Raw genomic sequence first — 17,296 nt, forward strand, 5'->3', positions numbered from 1 at the left:
TTATGGAGTTTAATTACAAACAGGAGGAAGAAAAGTATTAGAGAGAGAGAGAGAGAAAAGGGAATAGGGCTTAAATACCCCCTCTGTTTAGGCTGGGCCAAAAGGCCCAAGCCGTTAGATAGCTGAGGCAAAGGAAAGAGATCAGTACCTATCACTCACATGACCAAAATGGAGAAACAGTCTCAGGGGCCTCCACCTCCAGCTTCCTTCAGAGCAAGCTTCTCAGAGCACAACCTCTCAGAGCAAAAACTCTCCAACCACCCCTAGTCCTCAGACCCTGCTATCTTTAAGGAAACCATCCAACTTCCCTCCCCTCAGTTCTCACATCTACCAATCACTGTCCATGTCTTCCCTGTGCCAATGGTGGCTCTAGCTTAACCCAGGACCACCTAGAGGTCTGTGGCTTTGCACATGTCTGTTGAAGGTCATATGCTCAAATAATTAAATCTTGATCCTTTGCTACAGCCCTTCCTAAATCCTGTTACCCTGAGTAGGGTGGAGGTTGGAATAATTAAATTTTGATCTATGCTGCAGCCCTTTCCATTGTTCAGCAAAAGGTTTCTGTCCTAAAGTAATCTTAAGAAGGGAGGAGAAGGAACCTCCCATGCCAATGGGGTTCACATTCCAATAGACTATCAGTAAGAAATTTTTCAAGTATGAAATTTCCCAATGGTGACATTTCCAACATTTATAAGTCTAAGAAATTTTAAGGTTTACATAACTATAAGGAGTGGGGAATTTTAAGAAGTACTTCCTATAGAAGGTGATTCTTGGGCTTGGTATTAAAGGAAAAGAGGGACTCAGATATAAGTGAGAAGGGAATATATTATAAATATGAGAGAGTCAATACAAAGTCATGAACACTAGATATAGAATGATGTATGTAAAGAAAATGGAATCTTCTGAGTTTTATGAGGGTGAAAAGATAGGTTGGAGAAAAGTTATGAAAAAACTATACAGAAGAATGTATATTTAAGCATAGAGGTAATTGAGAATCACTAGTTTATTGAGTAGAGTAGTGATATTGATATGGTTAGATCTGTGCTTAAGGAAGATACTTGTTTGGGGGCAGAGTCAAGATGGCAGAGAAAAGGCAAGGACCTACTTAAGCTCTCTCAAATTCCCTTAAAACAATTTTAAAATAGTTCTTCAAAACAAAGTCTGGAGCAGCAAAACTCATGAGCAAAACATTATTACATCCTCAAACAATGTAAAAGGTTGACAGGAAAGATCTGTCACAAAAGGGTAAGAGTGGAACATAATCCAGGGAAATCAGTGCCCAGGAGAACTAGCCAGGCCAACAGTAAGACTGAGTGACCAGCACAAGCTAGTAACAGGCCCCACTTACAATTGAATAAACAGCAATGCTTTTAATAAATAGAAGGTAAGAGGGTCAGACCCCAGAGATTCTGGGGGTCCCTTTTCTGACACTGGGTGCCGGACTCTATTGCATTGCCCATACAAAGATCTAGATCCCAGCCCTGGGTGAGGAGGAGCACTAGTATATTAGAACTTGGTCATGGTTCCAGGGTGGAAAGGGACACTTCCATGTCAGACTACAGGCCAGAAAAGTGGTAAACATACTTCTCCTTTGATCTTATCATCTTGGAAGAACTGAAAACCTATAGACCTCCTCAGGGCTATTTCTGAAAATAGTCCCATAAAACAAAACAAAAAGCAACTTGAAGCTTGGAACAGTGATCCTTTTATCCAAGCCCAATTTTAACATGAGATTAAATGTGAAGAAATAGGGTGGAAAAATGAACAAACAATAATAAAGGACCTGATCATAGGCATTACCATGGTGATATGGAATGTAAAAATGCAAACTTAGAAGGATACAATTAAGGCAAAATGGCTATATCCAAAACCTTAAAGAAAAATGTGAATGCATCTCTGGCCCAAAATGAATTCTGAAAGAGCTTAAAAAAGATTCTAAAAAAATCAAAGAGATAAAAGAAAAATTGGGAAAAGAAATGAGTGATGCAAGAAAATCATGAAAAAAGAGTCAACAATTTTGTAAAAGAAGCACAAAAAAACTGGAGAAAACAATATCTTAAAAACAGAATAGATCAAATGGTAAAAGAGGTATGAAAATCCACTGAAGAGAAAAACTTTTTAAAAAGCAGGATAAGTAAAATGGAAAAAAAGATATACAAACATTCGTGGAAGAAAACAATTCCTTACAAAGTAGAATTAGCCAAATGGAAACAGAGGTACAAAGCTCACTGAAGATATTTTATTAAAAATTAGAATTGGGCAAGTTGAAGTCAATGACTTCATGAGATATCTAGAAACATTAAATTTAAATTAAAAAAGAAGAAAAAATAGAAGGAAATGTGAACTATCTTCTCAGAAAAAACAAGTGACCTGGAAAACAGAGTGAGGAGAGATAATTTAAGAATTACTATTCTTCCTGAAAGACATGATCCATAATTTCTTTGAAGAAATTAGCAAGACTTATATGAAGTGACTTAAAATGAAGTAATGTTTCTAGTACAATGTTAAATAATAGAAGTGATAATGGGCATCCTTGTTTCACTCCTGATCTTATTGGGAAGGCTTCTCATTTGTCCCCATTGCAGATGATGTTTGCTGATGGTTTTTGATATATACTGTTTGTTATTTTTAGGAAAGGCCCTTCTATTCCTATGCTTTCTAGTGTTTTCTATAGGAATGAGTGTTGTATTTGTCAAAGGCTTTTTCTGCATCTATTGAGATAATCCTGTGATTTTTATCAGTTTGCTTGTTAATATGGTCAATTATATGGATGGTTTTCCTAATATTGAGCCATCCTTGAATTCCTGGTATAAATCCTACCTGGTCATAATGAATAATCCTTGTGATCACTTGCTGGAGTCTTTTTGCTATTATCCTTTTTAAGATTTTTGCATTTATGTTCATTAAGAAGATTGGTCTGTAGTTTTCTTTCTCTGTTTTTGACCTGCATGGCTTTGGAAGCAGTCCCATATCTGTGTTGGAAAAGGAATTTGGTAGAACCCCTTCTTGGCTTATTCAGTCAAATAGTTTGTATAATATTGGGATTAGTTGTTCTTAGAATGATTGATAGAATTCATTTGTGAATCCATCGGGTCCTGGGGATTTTTTCTTAGGGAGTTCTTTGATGACTTGTTCAATTTCTTTTTCTGATATGGGGTTGTTTAGGTATTTTATTTCTTCCTCTGTTAGTCTCGGCAATTTATATTTTTGTAAGTATTCATCCATATCACCTAGATTGCCATATTTATTGCCATATAAATGGGCATAATAATTTTTAATGATTGCCTTAATTTTCTCTTCATTAGAGGTGAGGTCTCCCTTTTCATCTTGGATACTGTCAATTTGTTTTAATTCTTTCCTTTTTTAAAAATTAGATTGACTAGTACTTTGTCTATTTTATTTGTTTTTTTCAAAGTACCAGCTTCTAGTCTTATTTATTAAATCAATAGTTCTTCGAGTTTCAATTTTATTAATGTCTCCTTTGATTTTTAGGATCTCTAATTTAGTCTTCATCTGAGGATTTTTAATTTGTTCACTTTCTAGTTTTTTAATTTGCATGCCAATTCATTGACCTCTGCCCTCTTTAATTTGTTTATACATGAACTCATGGATATAAATTCCCCCCTGAGTACTGCTTTGGCTGCATCTCATAGGTTTTGAAAGGATGTCTCACCATTGTCATTTTCTTCAATGAAGTTATTAATTTTTTCTACTATTTGTTCTTTAACTAGCTGGTTTTGGAGAATATTTTTTAATTTCCAATTAATTTTTTATTTATCTATCCATGTACCCTTACTAATTATTATTTTTATTGCACTGTGGTCTGAGAAGGTTGCATTTATTATTTCTGCTCCTTTGCACTTGTTTTCCATGTTTTTATGCCCTAGTACATGGTAAATCTTTGTGAATGTACCATGTACTGCTTAAAAGAAGGTGTATTCCTTTTTGTCCCTATTTTTTTTTCTTCACATATCTATTAACTAATTTTTCTAAGATTTCATTCACTTATCTTACCTCTTTCTTAATTATTTTTTTAATTTTGTTTTGTTTTGTTTTATCTAGTTTGTTTGTTTTATCTAGTTCGGATAGAGGAAGGTTCAGGTCTCCCACTAGTATTGTTTTTCTATCTATTTCATCCTTGAGCTCTACTAGTTTATCCTTGAGAAATTTGGATGCTATGTCATTTGGTGTATACATGTTGAGTACTGATATTTCCTCATTGTCTATACTGCTTTTATCAGGATGTAATTACCTTCCCTGTCTCTTTTAACTAGATTTATTTTTACTTTGGCTTTGTCAGATATCATCATTGAGAATCCTGCCTTCTATTTATCAGTTGATGCCTAATAGATTTTTCTCCTTCTCTTACTTTCACCCTATGTGTTTCTACCTTCCTCATGTGTGTTTCTTGTAGACACCACATGGTAGGGTTTTGGTTTCTAATCCACTCTGCTATTTGCCTGTGTTTTATGGGTGAGTTCATTCCATTCACATTCAGAGTTATGATTACCAGTTGTGTATTTCCAGCATTTTGATTTCCACTTCTAGCCCTGTCCTTACTTCTTTTACTATTTCCTTCTATACCAGTGTTTGTTTTTAATCAGTCCCCCTATTTCCCACCCTTATTTTACTTCCCTTTCTACTCCCCCTCCCTTTGTATTTCCCTCTCATTTTCTTTACATAGTTTTTTCATTTTTTCATATTTTCTTTATATAGTTCTTTTTTAACTACCCCCACCCTATCCCTCCCTTTTATTGCTTCCCTCCTCACCAGTCCATTTGTTACCCTTCTACTTCCATATAGGGAGCAAATAAATTCTCTGCCCCAATGTATTTGATTGTTCTTCCCTCTTTGAATCAATTTCAAAGCACGTAAGAGTTGAGTATTTCCTATCTCCAACCTTTTTACCTTTTAAGTGTATTGATGTTCTCCCCCCTCCTGCCATGAGCTTCTTTGTGACATATAAATTTACCCCCTTTTGTTTCTTTTCCCATTTCTTTTAGTATTAACCTCTTTTTTTAGCTCTAGTTGTATATACACATATATACATATATATATATGTATTTATGCATACATATATCTATATACATATTTATGTCTTGGCATTTCATTCTATACAGTTTGTCACTGTTCTCTCTAAGTATAGTTCTTCTAGCTACCCAGGTGATAACAATTTTTAAGATTTATCAATATATTATTTTCTTGTAGGTATACATATCATTTTAACTTATTGGGTCCCTTAAGAAAAGTTTGTTTGTTTGTTTTGTTTTTTCCCCATCCCTTAATTACTTTTTGATGATTCTCTTGAGTTCTGTGTTTGGGCATCAAATTTTCTGTTCAGATCTAGTCTTTTCTTTACAAATGCTTGGAATTCTTCTATTTTATTAAATGACCATACCTTCCCTTTTAAGAAATATAGTCATTTTTGCTGGGTAGTTGATTCTTGGTTTTAGACCTACTTCCCTTGCTTTCCAGAATATCATATTCCATGCCTTTCAGTCCTTCGGTGTAGATGCATCCAGATCCTTCGTTATTCTGACTGTAATTCCATGGTATCTGAATGACTTCTTCTTAGCAGCTTATAATATTTTTTTCCTTGGTCTGGTAGTCCTTGATTTGGGCTATAACATTCCTGGGTGTTGTGTAAACCTCAACATTTCTCAGACTTATGAATGTTAGGGGTTTCCCCCATTGGGGAATCTTGTACTAAAAAAAATTTCCCTAGCAGATGGTGAGAACTCTACTTGAGTGTGGGGGCTCCTAGCTATGGGAGTGTCCCTGCTCCACCCTACTTAAGACTGCTTTAGGACAGAAAAAGGCTTGCTAAACAATGAAAGTACTTTGATCCATGCTTATGGAAGGGACAGGAAGTTCTTTGAGTCATGACTGTTTTAGAATTGATACAATGGGATACTAAGTACCTTTAAAGGTGGGGCAACTTGTAAACTACTTAAACCTAAAAGGGTGATAACTTATTCAGAGGTTTTTTCTTAATGAAATTTGTCGACACAGCAGCATTTTTTCCTGACTTACTAAAGAGATTAAAACTACTCAGCTGTGAATTCAAAATGGGTGGTCCTTTAGAAACATCTACAGTGATTGGTAGATGTAAGGACTTAGGGGAGGTGACAGAGGAAATTTTGCCCTTAAAAATAAGAGCTTGGATCTCATTGAGGGATCTCGATTTCTGGCTCTCATTCTGAAGGAGAGCTCCTTGAGGAGCTCCTCTGAGGGGCTCTGTCCCTCTGGGGTAGGAGCTCTGGAGGCTCTTGAGAGAGGCCCTTTGAAACAATCTCTGGCTGGAAGAGTCTTTGAGGAAGGACGCTGGCCTGGTGTCACTAGTATCCTTGTTTAGTCAGACCTTGTGGTGAGTGCTAAAAAAAACTGACTGATTTCTCTTTTAAGACTCAGGTCTAGGCCATATTGGCTTGAGGCCCTTCATACTTATTCCTCTCTTACTCTCTCTCTCTCTCTCTCTCTCTCTCTTTGATTACTCATTTGTATTGTTAATTAAAATCTCTATAAAACCCAATTGACTTGGGTATTTGAATAATTGGGAATATTTCCCTGGTGACCACCTTATATTTGATTTTAAAACCCAAGACACTGTAGTGAAACATATTTCTGAGGTCAAATTTACTCACCCTCTCTTTTATCTATCACAATTTATATCTTCCACTATTTTAATCACTACAGTTTAAGACCTCAACCATTTTAAATCTCACAGTTTTCAGTTGGGGATTAAGTACAGGAGGTGATCTGTGGATTCTTTCAATCTTCACTTTTCCCTCTTCTTCTAGAATGTCAGGACAATTTTCTTGGATAATTTCCTGTAGGATGATGTCTAGGCTTTTTCTTTTGTCATGGTCTTCCAGTAGACCAATGATTCTTAAGTTGTTTCTCCTGGAACGATTTTCTAAATCTTCTACTTTGTGAATTAGATGTTTCTGACTTTCCTCAATTTTTTTCATTCTTTTGGTTTTGTTTTACAGTTTCCTGCTGCCTTGTGAAGTTGCTTGCTTCTAATTGTTGTATTCTGGTTTTTAAAGATTGAATTTCATCCCTGGCTTTTTGGTCATCCTTCTCCTTCTGATCTGATTTTCTTTGGAGGTCATCTTTCATTTTCTTTGCCTCATCTTTCATCTCCTTTGCCTCATTTTCAAGCTGATTAATTTTTTCTTTCAACACACTTTTTCTCATTTTAGTTCAAGTGCCTCTGTTTCCAGATGAGTTATCTTGCTTTTTAAGTTCTTTCCCCAGTTTTCTTCAGCCTCTCTTAATTGTGTTTTGAATTGTATTTTGAGTTCTTTCAAAGTCTGCAGTCAATTGACTGGAGTTTCTGTGTTTTTGTTTGGTGTTCCTTGATTCTCCTCTGTTACATTTTTTCTTTGTTCATTGCCTGGACAGAAGCTTTCAATTGCAATTTCTTTTTTCTTTTTCTGTTGTTTGCTCATATTTTCCCCCCTTCCCCCCTGTAGTTGCCTGAACTTTTGCTCCTCTCATTGTGTGCTGGATCTGTGGATTTGGGTTTCTCTGTCAGCTTTTACCCTTGGAGTTAAGCAAGGGTCTCAGAGCAGTCTATGGGGGATGGGTGTTGGATCTTGAGCATCCCTGCCCTCTGAAAGCTTGATGAGATTAAGCCCAGCTGAGTTGAACTTGCAGTGCTGGATGTGCCCTGAGGCTAAAACCACGGGAAAATGGGGGGGGGGGTCAATATAGAGTGCCTCTGCTGCTGACACTAGGCTGCCTGCTCTGAGCTTCTTTAGCTGCTTCCCCACCACCTGTGTTCTATGCCCTGAGCTGGCACAGCTTTGCCCACAAGGTACTCCCTCCAGGCTAGCACCCTTGCCTGCCCATAGATTCCAGCCACTGCTGGAGGCTCAGTACTGTGGGTGGGTGCTTCCCCTTAAACTTGAATGTTCTCAAATTCAGGCTTTTTGGGGTGTACCTTTTAAGTTGAGTCCAGCAGGAGGGTTCCTTCACTCTGTCCTGTTGTTAGATTTGGTTTTCAGTCTCCTAAGAGCATTTTGTTTTTAATTGTTGAGGAAGGGTTTTCTTCCCTTCAGAGGTCTGAATTTTCACTACCTCTTAGTGGCTGTCTTGACTTCGCCTGCCCCCCCCCCCTCAAGTTTCCATTTTAGATCTTATTCACTGGCTCTTTCCCTGCTGCTATAAACTTGCCCAGGGTTTCCCTATCCTTAAAAATCTCATCATATTATTCTGCTATCCACTCCATCTGTTATCCTATTTCTCCATTTTATAGCCAAACTCCTAGAAAGTAATCGCCATTCTGTGCTTCCAGTTCCTCACCTTTGATTCACTTCAGAAGCCCTTGCAACCTGTCTACTAATCTCATCACTCAAATAAAACTGCTCCTTCAAAGGTTACCACTGATCTCTTAACTGTTAAATCTAATAGCCTTTTTGTTAGTCTTCATTCTGTTGCAGTTATCTACAGAAACTGTTGAAAAGAAAGAAAGAATGAAAGAGAAGAAAGAAAATATACAGAAAACAAAGGCAAAGTTAGAAGATAAACTTAATGGCTTTTTAAAAACTTTTAAAACAGTTTTTTAACCAAATATATGTAATAACAAGTTTCCAAATAAAGCTGATGGCTTAAATTTTTTTTCTTTTGCCTTTACCACACAGTTTTTTTTTTTAAATTCTTTATTCCTTTACCTTCTGTCTTGGAATCAGTACTGTATATTGACTCCAAGGCAGAAGAGTGGTAAGGGCTAGACAATGGGGGTCAGGTGACTTTCCCAGTTGGGAAGTGTCTTAGGTCATATTTGAACCTAGGACCTCCCATATCTAGGCCTGGTTCCCAATCCACTGAGCTACCCAGCTGCCCCCTCTTTCAGGATTTCTTTTGGCTAGGCATTTTTTTCCTATGACTTTAACATAGTCAAATGATTCTTAAATCTCATCCAATATGTTTTCCCCTCAAGTATTTTTTAACTAAAATAACATAAATTATCTTCTACTTTTTTCATCTTTTGATTTGATTTTAATGTTTTTATTTTTTGAAGGAATCATTAAGTCCTGTTTGGACCATTCTAATTTTCAGGGTTCCTATTACTTTGCATATCTTCTTTCTTCTACTAAACTGTTAATTCTCACTATCTTTCATTCCAAGCTTGCATTTCTTTTCTGATTCTTATCTCAAACATTCTTTTGATTTATAAATCCATTTAAAACTTTTGAAAAAATTGTTGATGTATTTCTTCCAGGAATCCTGTTGACTTCCTTATGTCCAACCTGAATTTTTCTTTATGGATTTGTTTGTAGTTATTCTTATCTAGATTTGTGTCTTGAGCATGCCTAGCTCCATAATAAATTCTTTTAAAAGATATTTTAATTTTTTCCAGAGTATATGTTGATAAATAATTTTTAATAATTGTTTTATGACATTTTACAATCCATGTCCTCTCCCTCCCTTTTAGTCTTCTCTTTTCCCCAAGAAGGCAAGTAATATTATATAGTTTGTGCATATGTTATCATTCAATATGTATTTCCATGTTCATCATGTTGGGAAACCAGACAGTGCTTGCATTAAAGAAAAATTCATTGAAGAAATAAAGTGAACAATGGTATAATTCAATCTGCATTCAGACTTCATTAGTTTCTTTCATGGTGATGGATAGTCTTTTTCATCATGAGACCCTTGGAATAGTCTTGGATACTTGTCTTATTGATAGGAGTTAATTCATTCACAGTTGATCACTGTACACAATTTTTTTGTTTCTGTGTATAAAGTTCTCCTAGTTCTACTTACTTCATTTTACATCACTTCACTGAAGTCTTTCCAGGTTTTTTGTGGTCATTTTGTTTGTCATTTCTTATGGGACAATAATATCTCATTACCATCATATGAGAACAACTTGCTCAGCCATTCCTCAACTGATGGACGTTCTTTAAGTTTCCAATTCTTTGCCACCATTAAAAAAAAAGATCTCTTATAAATATTTTAGGGCATATAATTTATTTTCATTTTTCCTTGATCAACTAAGAAATAAGCCTTGTAGTGGTATTATTGGATCAAAAGGTATATGCAATTTTATAACTTTTTTTTAACTCTTACCTTCTGTTTTAGAATCAATACTGTGTATTGGTTCTAAGGCAGAAGAGTAGTAAGGGATATGCAATGGGGGTTAAGTAACTTGCCCAGTGTCACAGAGCTAGGAGTGTCTGAGGTCAAATTTGAATTCAGGACCACCTGTCTCTGAGCCTGACTCTCAAGCCACCCAGATGCCCGCAAGTGTATAACTCTTTGAGTATAATTCCAAGCTTTTCTCCAAAATGTTATGATTAGTTCACAGTACCAACTAGAATGGATTAATGTCCCTACTCTTCCACTTCCCCTCCAATATTTGTCATTTTGCCTTTTTGTCATTTTAGTCAATCTGATAGGTATGAGGTGATATTTCAGTTGTTTTGATTTGCATTTCTTAAATCAATAATAATTTAGAGCATTTTTTCATGTAATTATATATAGCATTGATTTCTTCATTCAAAAACTGTTCATATGTTTTGATCATTTATTGATTGAAGTATGTGGCTCATATTCTTATATATTTGACAAAGTTCTCAATATATTTTAAATATGAGATCTTTATTCAAGAAACTATCTATAATGTATTACTAAATATTACTTTCCTTCTAATCTTGCCTACATCACTTTTATTTATACAAAAGCTTTTCAATGTAATGTATTCATACCTATTTATTTTATATTTCACAATACTTTCTATAGATTATTTATTCATAAATTCTTCTCTCATCCATAAATCTGATATGTTCCCTGTACTTCTAATTTGTTTATAATATTTTCCTTTATACCTAGGTTATACATTCATTTTGATTTTAAATTTATAAATGAAATTAAATATTGGTCTATATCTGCTTTATGCCTAACTGCTTTCCAGTTTTCCTAACAATTTTTATCAGTTAGTGAATTCTTATTCCAAAAACTTGAAACTTTACCTTTGTCAAATGCAAAGTTACTATAATCTTTTAAAACTGTTTTTTGTATGCGTATTCTGTTTCACCAATATACTTTTCTATTTCTTAGCTAGTACCAGGTAATTTTGATAATTACTGCTTTATAATATATTTTGAAATCTAGTACTGCTAGACCTCTTTCCTTAACTTTTTTCATTATTTCTTTGATATTATTGACCTTTTGTTTTTCCAAATTAATTTTAATATTTTTTAAGTTCAATAAAATTTAAAAAATGGTAATTTAATTGGGATGGTATTGAATAAGTAGATTAGTTAAGGTAGGACTGTCATTTTAATTATATTGGGTCTGCCTACATATGAACAATATTTTTCCCATTATTTAAGTATTACTTTGTATAAAAAGTGTTATATAATTATATTCATATGGCTTTTGGATTTATTTTGGAAGATATACTCCTAGGAATTTTATTTTATCACTTACTATCTCTTCTTGCTGACTATTGTTAAAATACATAGAAATACTAATGATTTATGTGGATTTATTTTATATCCTACTATTTTTATATTATATTATATATATTATTATATAAATATAATAAATAATATTTAAAAAATAAAAAATATAAATATAAATATATATTATATCCTACTAAAATTGATGGCTTTAATTTTTTTTTCCTTGAACATCTAAGATTTTATATTTGTGTTTAATTTTTGTTAGGTAGGTTCAGATGGGACAATATGGATTACTTTTGGGCCTGTAACAGGGATTCCAACTGTAGGTTGAAGGGCCTAACAGTGAGCCCTGACCAGGTCAGAGCCTGGTCTGGGACCAACACACAGATTTACTTAGTCACAGTAAATGGAAGGCATAATTTATTTCCAGAGTAGGGCTGGTTGAAGGGTAAAGTCACTAAATCCACTAACTACAAAACCCAGGTCTAAACCTCCTCGCAGAGGGTCTTCAAAGATTTATTGGTCTACACTTACTACTCTCCTCTCCAATCTATAAGCCCGGTCCCTGTTCTAAATCACCTGCCCTAAACCCCTTTCTTGGTTATTACTAGAGGTGATGGCCTGTGACTGATTTGGCAGGGCCCCAGGGTAGGTCCCAGGTCCAAATGGACCCAGACTTCCATTTACAGACAGTGCAGATAGCTGGTTCAGGATCACAGATTTCTTCTCCTAAGGAAACACAGCAAAGGGAAAAAATCCAGGAATGCAAGCAGAATAGGAAGCAGGAATAGGATCAGCAGCCCCAGGACAGGCAGTCACACTCCTCAGGTTATAACCAGAGAGAGCTAGCCAACTCCCCTTCCTTCTAGCATCACCCTTCCTTCTAGCATTCCAGAATCTTTCTCTGCAGGTCTCATGCATCTTTCCTCTGCTTATCTTTTTCTAAACTTATCTTTTCCTCATAACACACACACACACACACACACACACACACACACACACACACACAATCACATCTTATCACCTGCAAAAAAGAAAATTTTATTACCTCTTTGCCCATTCTGATATCTTTGATTTTTTTTCTTCTCTTATTGTTATTGGTAGTATTTCTCTAATAATATTAAAAAATATTGGTGATCATGGGCATCCTTGTTTTATTCTTGATTTTATATAGAATGCTTCTAACATCGCTATTTAAGATATTTGGGGTTGCTTTTAAATATACATTTCTTATTAATTTAACAAAACCCATTCATTTCTATGCTTTCAAGTGTTCTTAATAGGGATGAATGCTACATTTTGTCAAAAGCTATTCTGTATCTACTGATATAATCATGTGATTTTTGTTACTTTTTTCATATAGTCAATTATGCTAATAGTTTTCCTTATATTAGACCATCGGGGTGTATGGGGTGCTCAGGGAGGGGGAGTATCTCTGGTATGGAGGGCTTGTCATGCCCTCCTAGGGCAGCTCTCCAGCCTCTGACCCCCACCTGACACCCAGCTCTCACTTGTGGCTGCCAGTAGCTGCTAGCATGCGGCAGTGGCCACACCCCGGGCAACGGCTTCGACAGGCCGGTCAAACCTTGTGAGGGTAGCCATTGGGTCGTCATGGACCCCTGGTGAACCAGGGCTTTGCTCACCCAGCATGTGAAGACCGCTTCGGCCGAACAGACGGAAGAAACCAATAAGAAGGTTCAACGGCTGAGAGGGCGATGCAGCAAAGCACTGTGGAGTGCTCAGGGTGTGTTGGAGCACAAAGGACAACACGGCCATCCAATGCAGCTGAGGAAGTCTCCAGGTGTAACGACTTTTCGTGCCACTGGACCCAGGCTTCCAACGCCGAGAGAGTGGGACTGTCTCTGTGCATCGACTTTTCCACTTAAATCTCCTTCACGCACAAGTATCTTTCTGCACACTCATCTATCCTAACCCTGTCCACCCTCTTCAAGACCTGCAGCGATGGGGGAGTGGCGACGCAACAGGTGGAGATGACCACTGGCAGTTGTAGTCACGATCCTGCATGTAGGCGGCCAACAGACCAGTGGTCACTTGGCCCTGTGGGCAGCAGGGACGTTCGGCAGCATCCTGGGCGACTGAGCAGCCCTCTCTAGGACAGCACTGCTCACCCTAATCAAGGGAGGGGACTAGAAAAGGTGTCCCAAACATTGCCTGCCCTACAAACACCCGGTCAGCACACCGCGGCTGGCGGGTCATCCCCGTTAAGCGGTCGAATTAAAAGAAAAAATACAAAGAAACTCCTACTAGGAGCATGGAACATCAGGCCATTACTTGATAGAGAGAATACCCAAGACTTGAGAGAAGAACAGATCTAATCGGTAAAGAACTGGTGCGATATAACATCGACATCGCAGCCTTAAGTGAAACACGCTTACCAGAAGAGGGATCACTCAGCGAACCCACCACTGGATACACCTTCTTCTGGAAAGGTAGAGCCTCAAATGAAGACAGAATTCACGCTGTTGGCCTGACCATCAAGACCAGCTTACTTAAACAGCTGCCAGACTTGCCTGTGGGCATCAGCAAGAGGCTCATGAAGATCCGTTTGCCTCTCAGCAAAGACCGGTATGCCACAATCATCAGCGCATATGCCCCAACACTGACCAGCCCAGAGGAGACCATCGAGCAGTTCTACTCTGACCTTAGTGCCGTCCTGCACTCAGTGCCCACAAATGACAAGCTGATACTACTGGGAAACTTCAACGCCCGTGTTGGCCAGGACCATGAAAGATGGAAAGGAGTGCTCGGCAAACACAGTATGGGCAAAATGAACAACAACGGCCTACTGCTACTCAGCAAATGCTCAGAGTTCGACCTCACCATCACAAACACTGTGTTTAGAATGGCGAACAAATACAAAACACCATGGATGCATCCAGGATCAAAACAGTGGCATCTCAGCCACTGGAGCCAACTGGCGTCCCATGCCCCATGTGCCACAAAATTTGTGCCTCAGCCTCTGGACTCCAAAGCCACATGAGGGTACACCGTAGATGAAACTGCACAAAGACAATAGTCATTCTCAATCACCGAGAGAGACTACTATATATATGTATATATATATATATGACCATCCTTACATACCTTGTGTAAATCTTATTTACATTCATCTAGTCCTGGTTCTTTTTTCTTAGGAAGTTTTTTTTTATGATTTGTTCAATTACTTTTTTCAAAATAGTTTTTTTTTAATATTCTGTTTCCTCTTTTGTTTTTCTAGGCAGCTTTTATTTTTGTAAGTATTTATCAGTTTTACTTAAATTATTAAATTTGTTGGCATCTAATTGGGCAAAAAAGCTCTTAATAATTGTTTTTATTTGATCTTCATTAGTGATAAATTTAAACTTTTCATTTTTCATGCTAGTGGTTTGGTTTTCTTTTCTCATTTTAAAAAATTATATTAACCCATGTCTATTTTGATTTTTGATAAGCAAATCATTATTTATTACATAGTTTTTTCTCACATTTGATTTTTTAATATCAATTTTAATTTACAGAATTTCAAAGTTAGTTTTCAATTGAGATTTAAAAATGTGTCCTTTTTCTAATTTGTAAAAATTGTATACCTGTTCCTTCTCCTTTTTTACTGATAGAAAATTTCCTCTAGTCACCACTTTTGCTCTATTCCTTAAGTTTTGATACATTGTCTCATTATTATCAATTTTTGATGATTAATTCTATGATTTATTCTTTAATCATTTTGGAAGATTCTGTTACTTAGTCTCCATTTCTTATTAAATCTATTTTTAATTTCATTATTATCTGAAAAGGATGTATTTAATATTCCTGCTTTTCTGCTTTTCATTCCAAATTTTTGTGTCTTAATATTTGGTGAATTTTTGTGAAAGTACCACTGCCGCTGATAATGGTATATTCCTTTCTATCCCCACACAGTTCTTTCCAGATAGCTAGCATATCTAGTTTATCTAGGATTTAATTAATTTATCTTCCTAATTTTTATTTCCAGATAGCTATCATATCTAGTTTATCTAGTATTTGTCTTCTTATTAATTTTTATTAGATTTATTCAGTTCTGAGAGGGAGATGTTTAAATCCCCTATTCTATGCTATGTATTCCCACCTATAACTTCTTTCACTTTCCCTTAAAAATTATTGATGCTATATCATTTGGTGCACATGTTTAATAGTAATAAAGTTTCATTATCTATGATACCTTTTAACATAATGTAATATCTCTATCTTTTAATTAGATGTATTTCAGCTTCAACATTGTTTGAAATCATTATTGTGATCTCTGCTTTTTCTTTTTGCCAGCTAAGGTATAATATGTTCTACTCAACCTCTCTATTTTTACTCAGTGTATCTCTCATTTTTAAATGTGTTTGTTGTAAACAACATATTGTTGGGTTTGGGTTTTTAATTCATTCTTCTCTCCTGAGAGAAAATGGCTGGATTCATCTTGTTCACATTTAAAGTTATAATTATTAGTTATATATTTCCCTTCATTCCATTTTCCTTCACTGTTTTTCCTTCTTTGTCTTTCTTTTTAGGTTATCAGAAATCTAATTTTCCTCTAACCATTACCTCCCTAATCAATACCCTTAATTCAGTTCCACTTTTATTTTCCTCAGTGGTCCTTCTTAGTTTCTCTTTTTTCCCCCCTCCCATTGCCCTACTTAATCTATTTGCCCTTCCATGACTCTCTACCTTATCCCTCTTTTAATTTATTTATTGACAACCTCTATAATTCCTTCCCTTGTCTCATCCCCTGTTTTTACTTAATCTTTATATTTCCACTTTCTTAGATCTTTATAAGTTAAGAATAATTTCATCTGTTTATATGTGTTTATTATTCCCTCTTATCCAGATCCAAAAGGATAAAATACTAGCATTACCATCCCTCCATCCCCTTCTTCCCTTCACTGTAACATTTCTTTCATTCATGCCTCTTTTATATGATATGATTATTTCAACTGGTCCCTCCGTATCCAATATTAATGTATTTTAAAACTCATTCTATTATATTCAACTTGTCCTTGAAGCTTCTATCTATAAATACTCTTTCAAACCACCTAATTAATAATATCATTCTTAAGGTTTAAACATTTTCCCATATGAGAAGTAAACATTTAAACTTATTTAATCCTTTATTATTGGTCTAATGTTACCTTCTTATGTTTCTTCTCATTCTTGTATATTGAAATTTCTATTCATTTCCAAGTTATTCTTCAAGAATATTTGAAAGTGTTTTATTTCTATAAATAACAATTTCTTTTCTTGTAAAATGATAATCAACTTTGCTGGGTGGTTATTCTTGGTTGCAAACCCAGCTCCTTTGCTCTTCAAAATGGCATATTTCATGCCCTTCATTATTTTAATGTAGAAACTGCTAATTCTTATGTTATCTTTCTTGTTTCGACACAGTATTTAAACTGTTCCTTTTTAGTTGCTTGCAATATTTTCTCCTTAACATGAGAGTTACAAAACTTAGTTATGATGTTCTTGTGAATTTTTCTATTGGGAGCTCTTGTAGGTGGTAATTGAAGAATTCTTTCAATTTATCTTTTATGTTCCAGTTCCAAAACTTCAGCAATTTTATTTAATAATTTCTTGAAGGATAGTGTTAAAATTTTTTTTGAATCAGAGATTTCAGGTAGTCCAAGGATTCTCTAATTATCTCTTCTCAATCTCTTTTCCAGGTCATTTGCATTGTAATAAGATATTTCCTATCTTCCATTTTTAAAATTTAGTTTTATTATTTCTTATTGTCTTATAAAATTATCATCAGCTTCCTCTTGACCAATTCTAATTTTTAAATGAGTTATTTTCTTCAGTGAGCTTTGGATTTCTTTATCCAATTGGTTGATCTTTCTTTCATAATTTTCTATATTTTCTCACAT

Source organism: Monodelphis domestica, chromosome 8, assembly GCF_027887165.1.
Source record: "Monodelphis domestica isolate mMonDom1 chromosome 8, mMonDom1.pri, whole genome shotgun sequence".
Taxonomy (NCBI): Eukaryota; Metazoa; Chordata; class Mammalia; order Didelphimorphia; family Didelphidae; genus Monodelphis; species Monodelphis domestica.